The sequence below is a fragment of the Cannabis sativa genome, chromosome 4 (genome assembly GCF_029168945.1).
Source record: "Cannabis sativa cultivar Pink pepper isolate KNU-18-1 chromosome 4, ASM2916894v1, whole genome shotgun sequence".
NCBI classification, from domain to species: domain Eukaryota; kingdom Viridiplantae; phylum Streptophyta; class Magnoliopsida; order Rosales; family Cannabaceae; genus Cannabis; species Cannabis sativa.
In genome coordinates this window covers 60,475,315-60,484,921 of record NC_083604.1, presented here as the reverse complement: position 1 = coordinate 60,484,921, position 9,607 = coordinate 60,475,315, and the positions used below count along the sequence as shown (strand labels likewise).

The 9,607-nt window shown below is 39.9% G+C and overlaps 1 non-coding gene and 1 pseudogene across 1 annotated transcript; one reads left to right on the top strand and one right to left on the bottom strand.

The window, feature by feature from the left end:
- Positions 1-3,680: 3,680 nt before the first annotated feature.
- On the bottom strand, positions 3,681-9,012 carry LOC133037029 (uncharacterized; annotated as a pseudogene).
- On the top strand, positions 8,459-8,565 carry LOC115715385 (small nucleolar RNA R71). The gene has a single exon (XR_004011259.1). It is a non-coding gene; the product is annotated as a small nucleolar RNA R71 (small nucleolar RNA).
- Positions 9,013-9,607: the final 595 nt, after the last annotated feature.

The window sequence follows — 9,607 nt, the reverse complement described above, 5'->3', positions numbered from 1 at the left end:
AACACAAATATGAATAGTGTTCACAATCAAGATGGAGAAATGGCGATTATTCATTAACTAGGAAAAACTTAACACAACATTCATCATTCTCCCTAAATAGGAGTTTAGTTGAAAACATCCATAATCAAATCCGTAATTAACATTGAAACAAAAAATAGCATAGAAAAATTAAAGAGAAGAGAAAGAAGTAGTTGACGCAATTGATCCGGGTCGCCACAAGCCGCTCTTCTAGCGTCCTCCTTTGTTTCTAGGGCTCCAAATCTGAATGCACCCTAATTTTCACAAGCTCTCTCTATTTAAACCAAGTCTCATCTTTAAAATTCGTGAAATTACAAAACTGCCCAAAAATCCCGTCTCTGGGTCCCCGTCGCGACTTGCAATGCCCCTGTCGTGACGGGGTTAAGCAGCGAATTCTTGAAAAACTTTCTGCTAGTTTCCGTCGCGACTGGCATGTTCCCCGTCGCGACTGGAACAGGCAGCGACACAATATTTGGTTTTTCTTCTCGATTCTTTCACCACGCGTCCTCAATTCTTGTACATACTTTCTTTAAACACCCAAGGACCTAAAACAAAAGAATCAATCGTAAAGTAGCCCTAAAACTAGAAACAAAGAGTGAAAACTAACCGAAAATATGACCCGAAACTTAGACTAATTTTAGCCTAACAAATTCCCCCAAACTAGATTCTTACTCACCCTCGAGTAAGATAAATACTACTAACTAATAATCTACTAACTACGCTATAAGATAATCACAATACTATTGTGGTGTTCTCTTCCATTGCTCAAACTAGAATTTCAATTCCACCAACTCTAATAATTAATTTAGATGCTCAGCTTATCACATAATGCACAAACACAAGATGACTTCACAATCAAAACAACGTTATAATGGTTTTACTCTTTCCAACCATTCCACTACTCGATAACTCATATGCTCGCATGCTTACCTCTCTCCACTAATGTTGACTAAATCCTTTCGGAATCAATAGGGCTTTTTGAGGTTTAGAGAGTATGGCTTAGATATTTGGAGAATGAAAAACAATTTTGGCTAAAGATATCATAAGCACAAAAATAACCCCCAAGCTTCTTCTAATTTCAAATTTCCCAAAGTGTTCCCACAACCCGCCATGATTGAGAAAAATTATTTTCTTTCTTTTTCTCAACATCACTGAATGTTATTATTTTTTCTTTTTCTTGAATCATTTTCTCTTCTTTCCTTTTTTTTTCTTTCATTATTTATACAGTTGTCTTTTTTTTTTCAGTGATATTGATCTTACCAAACATCTTTTTTCCTCAATCTTGCAAGTTTTCTTTTTTTTTTATTTTATCTTCTCTCACACCATGCACTTTGCTCCCTCAAACTAATTATATAGCTTAAGATATCATTGATAAAATAGTGAGGACAAAATTAACAGTGTGGATACATATTTTCGTTCAACAGGTGAAGAACAAAATAGGTTTAGGCTCAAGAGGGTCAACTAAGGATAATCATTTCATGGTAGGCTTGAAAGGCTCAAACTATCCAACAAATGCCTAAATCATATTCCTATTGAATGTTGTCAAGGATTTCGCCTCAAAAGAATAAAACATGCAAGTTCTAAGCTATCCAGTCAATCTTACCACAAACCATAGTAAAACAATTATAACATATTTCACAGATCATCAAATTGCATTCTTACACATGTTATACAAGCATCCAAACTAATCCAAAGAGTTAACAGAATTAAGCACATAGTTATTACGCAATTTTAGAGCACATTACATTAAACAGCAGCACACATTTATCTTTTATCTTATTGCCATTCCTAACTAAAACAGAAAATTAAAGCAGAAAATAAAAAATGCAAATTAAAATGCAAAAAATAAAATTTTTAAATCCCTCCCCCCAAACTAAAGATTCACATTGTCCCCAATGTGCTATTATATTCAAGGTGAGAAGGACTTACCTGAACCCCCATCAGAAGGGGTTTGGCGGTGCTGGCTGATCATAGGGATGAAAGCGAGGAGGATATGCCAAGTAATTCGGGTCCTCGACCCCAAGACTCCACGAATCAATTAAATGATTGAACTGCCTCACTTGATTTTCATCAAATTCACTTCTTTGCACCATGTAACTCTAGATATGATTATTTTGCTGGATAATGTAGTTGAGTTGAGCATGGATATGTTGCATCCCCGCATCAAGAGGAGTGGGAGTGGGAACCGCTTGAGGCATTTCTTCATTTGGATTGTCCTCTTCCTCGGGGACATGAGCTTCTTGCTGCTGATTACAACGAGGAGGAGGCGGTTGACCATATGGATGAGGGGGCTTAAGGTTACGCACCATTGTCCAATCAATATTCCGTTGTGGTTGTACTTGATTATCATAAGGATATTGTGGCACACCATTGGCAATACACAACTCTGTTATCAACCTTGCGAGGCCAATTCCCGCATGTGTAGATCCTGCGACCATGTTATCGAAGCTTTGCAGAATTATTCCCCCAACTGGCACAGTAATCCCCTTCATTATTGCATAAATAACCTTGAGTCTATCCAATGGAAAATCCGATAAATGCTTACTAGGCATAAGCCTAGCACTTACAAAAAACATCCAAGCGCGAGCAACTTGAATCAATTCACAGCAACAAAGCATTTGAGGTTCCCCATCCACTTCATGCAATCTCAACCCCCCAACTGTCTCCGCCAAGTCCACAGGGTCAATCATTAATTTCAGAAACCTTTTGTAATATGCGTTATTCACCATTTCTAAACCAAACCGTCTATGGATGGCGTCAATGTTTAGAAGCACATTTGTTTTGCGGACTCTCACCCTTGCGTTTTCCTCCTCAGGAAAATTTGCTAGAAATTCAAGAGCCAAAGTTTGATTAATCCTCTCTGGAACATTCACGAACTTCTCCCATTGGCGGGTCTGAATTTGTTGCCTCATAGTTTCGAATAATGGGCTATTCGGGGTGGGATTGCCATCATATTCGATACCTCCATCCATAATGAAAGCTCTCTTTTGCAATTCAAAGTATCTTTCTTGCGCTTTCAAACTAACAAATCTATCTTTTTCAAAATTGGACTTTGACGCTGGTGTTGGTGGTTTCGACGATGAAGCACCCGATTGCCCTGTTCTAGTACGTAAGCGAGAATGTCGTTCATCCACCACCATTGTTGCATATCCATGGAAAACTCAAGGTTGAAGATGATGAATAGTGGTAATTTCGGATTTGGGTGAAAAAGGGTAATTTGTGGTGTGATTTTTTGAAGGAAAAGGAAGATTTATGAGAAAAATTTGTATTTTTGGTGATATAGATGGAAGATTTGAAGAGATTTTGAAGAAATTTGATGATTAATGGTGGAATGAGGGTGTGGGGGCTGAGAAAAGGAAGGGGGTCGGGTGGGATTTGATTTTTAGGTTAAATGAGGTTGTATGCGATTTGGGAAATTTATTGGGCTGAAAAGGGGGTCCCGTCGCGACGGGCAAGGTGCCCCGTCGCGACGGGAATTGGCAGAAAATTTTAATTTTTGTTCGTTACTTTCCCAGTCGCGACGGGAAATGCCCCAGTCGCGACTACTGAAGCTTGCCCCTTTTTTTTCGTAGAAGGCCCAATCGCGATGAGACACTACGCCCGTCGCGACTACTGTAGCAGTGGCCTTCTTCTGCATGTTTTTTTTCACGATTTTCACGGTTTTACTTTAAAACTAACAAATGCAATGAAACAAATTAAAATGCTACAAAACACTTGTAAATGTCTTCTAAAAATTCTAAAGAAAAAATAAAGTAGAATCAAATGAAAGATTGGGTTGCCTCCTAATAGCGCTGTCTTTATCGTCGTTCAGCTAGACGTTGACCGATTTCTTCATAGTGGTGCCAGAATCATGGCGGACTTGGCTTGGTCAAATTGACCTCCCAAGTAGAGCTTTAACCGCTGCCCATTGACTTTGAAAGTCTCGGGGCTTTCACCTTTCAGTTCCACCGCTCCATAAGGAAACACTTTAACCACTGTAAATGGCCCTGACCACCTTGACTTTAGCTTACCAGGAAACAATTTCAACCTTGAATTAAAAAGTAAAACTTGCTGCCCAGGTTAAAACTCCTTCTTGACTAAGCTTCGATCATGCCACTTTTTCGTTCTCTCCTTGTAAATCTTGGCATTCTCATAAGCTTCATTCCGAAACTCCTCCAATTCATCCAATTGCAGTAATCTTTTCTCTCCTACAGCCTTCAAATCCATGTTGAGAGTCTTCATAGCCCAATAGGCCTTGTGCTCTAATTCCACCGGTAGATGACAAGCTTTTCCAAACACCAACCGATATGGTGACATCCCGATCGGTGTCTTGAAGGCTGTTCTATATGCCCACAATGCAACATCTAACGTTCTTGACCAGTCTTTTCTTGATCTCTGCACTGTTTTCTCCAGAATCATCTTTATTTACCGGTTAGAAATTTCAGCTTGGCCATTACTTTGGGGATGATACGGTAGAGCAGTTCTGTGACGGACACCATATCTTGAAAGGAGTGCTTTAAACTGTTTGTTGCAAAAGTGACTCCCTTCATCGCTTATGATTGCTCGGAGAGTACCAAACCTAGTGAATATGTTCTTTTGAAGGAAGCGAAGAACTGTTTTACCGTCATTTTGTGGTGTTGCTACAGCCTAAACCCATTTTGACACATAATCCACAGCCAATAAAATGTACAGATTGCTAAAAGATGAAGGAAACGGACCCATGAAGTCTATCCCCCACACATCAAACAATTCCACTTCAAAAATTCTTGTTAAAGGCATTTCATTCCTCCTTGAAATATTACCTGTACGTTGACAACGATCACATGCCTTCACAAAAGTACTATCATCTTTAAAAAGTGTTGGCCAAAAGAATCCGCTCTGCAACACCTTAGCAGCAGTTCTTGTCCCACTGAAATGTCCCCCACATGGTAAAGCATGGCAGAGATTGAGAATAGAGTACATCTCCTCTTCAGGCACGCATCTTCTAACTGATCAGCGCAGTGCTTGTAGAGGATTGGCTCTTCCCAATAATAATGTTTCACCTCAGAAAAGAACTTCTTTAGTTGTTGATGAGATAGCTCAGGAGGAGTTATACTGGCAGCCAAGAAGTTGACATAATCAGCATACCAAGGTACCATCAAGTTTTCCCTCACACTAAAGAGTTGTTCATCAGGAAATTTCTCATTTATCTGTACTTCTTTTGTATTCTAGCTCTCTTCCAACTCTAGTCTTGACAGATGATCTGCTACCAGATTTTTAGTGCCCTTCTTGTCCTTTATCTCTATGTCAAACTCCCGGAGTAGAAGTACCCATCGAATCAATCTTGGCTTAGCATCCTTCTTGGTCATAAGGTATTTAATTGCAGAATGATCTGTGTAGACTACAACCTTATTCCCAATCAGATAGGGGCGGAACTCATCACATGCAAAGACAATTGTCAGCATCTCTTTCTCCGTTGTGGCATAATTCAGTTGAGCATCATTCAGGGTTCTACTAGCATAGTAGATTGTGTGAAACACCCTATCAACCCTTTGACCCAAGACCGCTCCAATTGCATAGTCACTTGCATCACACATCAATTCGAAGGGCAACTCCCAATTTGGTGAAGTAACTATTGGTGCTGAAATCAATTTCTCTTTAAGAACTTGAAATGCCTTTAAACATTCATCTCCAAACTCGAAGGGTACACCATTAACAAGTAAACTGGACCATGGTTTAAAAATCTTTGAAAAGTTCTTAATAAATCGTCGATAGAAACCGGCATGACCCAAGAAACTCCTTACTCCTTTCACAGAAACTAGGGATGGCAAATTCTCTATTGTTGACACTTTAGCCTTGTCCACTTCAATCCCTGCTTAACTATCCCTTCTTTCACCATAAAGTGGCACTTCTCCGAGTTTAGAACCAAATTTGACTTTTCGCATCTAATTAGCACCTTCTCCAGATTCTCTAGGCAATGATCAAATGAAGAACCAAAGACCTAGAAGTCATCCATAAAGATCTCAATGCAAGATTCAATTAAATCCGAAAAGATAGCCATCATACACCTTTGAAAAGTAGCAGGAGCATTGCATAATCTGAATGGCAATCTTCTAAAAGCAAAAGTACCATAAGGACATGTGAAGGTCGTTTTTTCCTGATCCTCCGGTGCTATGGCTATTTGGTGGTATCCAGAGTAGCCATCAAGAAAACAATAATACTCTTGCCCCGCCAATCTGTAAAGCATCTGATGAATGAAGGGCAAGGGAAAATGATCTTTGCGGGTTGCTTTGTTGAGTTTTCTATAATCGATGCAGATCCTCCAGCCAGTGACTGTTCTTGTGGGAATCAACTCATTTTTTTCATTATTGATCACGGTCACCCCCCTTTTCTTTGGAACTACTTGCACCGGACTAACCCATTTACTATCTGAGATGGGATAGGCCACTCCAGCATCCAACCACTTGACCACTTCCTTTTTGACAACTTCCTTCATCGGTGGATTGAGTCTGCGTTGTGCATCAATTGTTGGCTTAACGTTTTCTTCCATCAAAATTCGGTGCATCACAGTCGAGGGACTGATTCCCTTGACATCACTCAGTGTCCAAGCAATGGCCTTGTTGTGCACCCGAAGTACTCTCAGAAATCTCTCAGTTTCCACATTAGAAAGAGAAGTTGACACAATAACTGGCAGCTTTTTATCTTCTCCCAAGAACTCATACCGCAAGTGACTAGGAAGCACCTTCAACTCAAGCTCTGGAGGTTTTTCAGTAGATGGCATAAGCTCTTTTGGCACTACTCCCAGCTCCTCATAATACCTTCTGTTCAATGGCCCATGAGAGTCAAGTCATTTCACATAACCCATTACTTCTTTTCCCTCTTGCTCTGTCAGATCATCTTCATTTAAACTCAGTTCTAGAGGATCTTCTACCAACTTTTTCTCACTCGCAATTGTATCAATCAGATCAACAAAGTAACAATTATCACTTGCCTTTGGGTAAATCATCGCCTTTAACACATTAAAAACCACTTCTTCTCCTTGGACACGCAGCTTTAATTCACCTTTCTGAACATCGTCAAAGCTTGGCCAGTTTCCAAGAATGGTCTCCCAAGAATGATTGGGACGTTGTTATCTTCTTCCATATCCAGAACAATAAAATCAGCTGGAAAGATGAACTTATCAACCTTGACTAACACATCTTCAATAAGTCCCCTAGGATGAGCTAGTGATCGATCTGCCAGTTGTAGAGTTACTGTGGTTGGCTTTGCTTCTCCCAACTGCAGTCTTTTAAAAACAGACAGAGGCAAGTTAATGCTGGCTCCCAAGTCACATAGCGCATTTATTCCTTCAATTCTCCCAATGGTACAAGGAATAGTGAAGCTCCCTGGATCTCTGAGTTTGGAAGGGAGTTTCTTTTGCAGAATGGCGCTACACTCCTCAGTTAATGCCACTGTTTCAAAGTCCTCCATTTTTCTCTTTGTGGACAAGATCTCCTTCATGAACTTCACGTAACTCGGCATCTGCTCTTAAGCTTCAGCAAAAGGAATGTTGGTGTGTAATCTTTTAAAGACCTCTAGAAATTTTGTGAACTGCTTGTCTAGATTGGTCTTACAGAGTCTCTGAGGATAAGGGATCTTCACATGATGATCAATACTGATTGGTGGAGACTGTTGTGGTGGTGCAGGACTATCAGTAGTCTTCTCTTCTGTTGATGTTGGAGTTGGTGCCGCTTTATCTATAATCTCTTCATCCACTGGTTGCATCTTCTTGGGCCCATCATATTTCTTACCACTCCTCAGGGTAATTGCCTTGCATTTTTCTTTTGGATTAACTTCAGTTGTGCTAGGCAAGTTTCCCTGAGGACGGGTTGCTACCTGGGTTGCTAGCTACCCCATTTGAGTCTCCAAATCTTTAATGGAAGATCTAGTTTCAGTCATGAATTGTAGCAATAAATCTGTCTGCAAACTAGAATTTCCACTAGAGCTTTGTTGCTGAGTGTACTATTGGTTCTGTGTCTGGTTCTGATTTCTTTGCTGATAGAACCCACTGTTCCTTCGGTTACCTCCTTGGTTGAACCCATAATTGTTGTTGTTGTTGTTCTGCGAATAATTTCCAATGGCTTTTGCTTCATCCATTGGCAAATCATCCACATCTGCCTGACACTCAGAAAAGTGATGGTTGCCTCCACATATCTCACAAACAACTTGGGCTTGTTTAGCTTGCCCTGCGATCAGCTTTGTTAGGGCCTCAACCTGAGCTGTCAGCTTTGTAATGGCATCGACCTCCAACACACCAGCGACCTTCTTAGTTTGAGTTCTTTCAGTTTGCCACTGCTGATTGTTTAGGGCCATCTCCTCCAACAGCTCATAAGCCTCATTCGCACTTTTTCTCATAAATGCTCCACCAGCTGCAGCATCTATAAGTGTTCTTGTGTTACCAACTAACCTGTTGTAGAAGTTGTGAACCAGCATCCACTTCTCAATACCATGATGAGGGCACTTTCTGATGAGATCTTTAAACCTCTCCCAAGACTCATGGAGAGATTCATTTTCTTGCTGACAGAAGTTGTTGATTTCTCCTCTCAACTTGGCTGACTTTGCTGGAGGAAAGAACTTGGACAGGAATTTTGTAGCCAAGTCATTCCATGTGGCAATGGAGTTGGGTGGCAAGGAAATTAACCAACTTTTGGCTCTTTCTCTGAGTGAGAAAGGAAACAGTCTCAATCAGATGGCATCATCACTAACCCGATTTACTTTGAAAGTCTGGCACAACTCTATGAAGTTTGATAGATGCAGATTGGGATCTTCAGAAGGGAGTCCACCAAACTGGACTGAAGACTGCACCATTTAGAGTATGGCAGGCTTGATTTCAAAGTTGTTAGCCTCCACTGCCGGTGGCCTAATACATGACTGAGCCCCTGTGAGAGTAGGGAGAATATAATCTCTCAAGCTACGACCATTAGCTTGATCTTCAACGGCACCTCCATCATTACCGTTGTTGCCTCCATTATTAGCATTATTAGCGTTTTCAGCCATGATTTCTGATGTTTCAGCAGTTGCTGAAACTCTTTCTTGCCTCTTGTTCTTTCTGTTTCTCCTACAAGTTTTCTCGATTTCAGGATCAACTGGTAATATGACTGCTTGTCCTTGACGGCGCATACACTTAGGATTCTTGAAATAGATAAAGAAAATATTGTAAGAAATATATTAGTAATTAGCAAGAAAAATAAACCAAAGTAGAAGTTAGTATAATTTTGTGTAATATTAATCTTTATACAATTCCCCGGCAACAGCGCCAAAAAATTATTACAAAAATTACAACCACTACGCAAGTATACGCAATCAAGTAGTAAACTCACACAGGTGAGGTCGAACCACAGGGAATTGGACTAATTACTACTAAATTATACTTATGATTCTATCTGGTAAAATAATACTTTTTATGAATTAAGTAAGACAATTCAGAAAATTAAAAATAACAAAGGAAGATTAATCAAGATAAGAAAATAGGGAGAAGAATCCTGTTGTCAGTTTACCAATCGTTAATGCCTATTGAAGTAAATGACAGATTATAAATGAACCTAACTCTTTTTCAGATCTTTTAGGTTCTAAATCACATGCTCTTTAATTA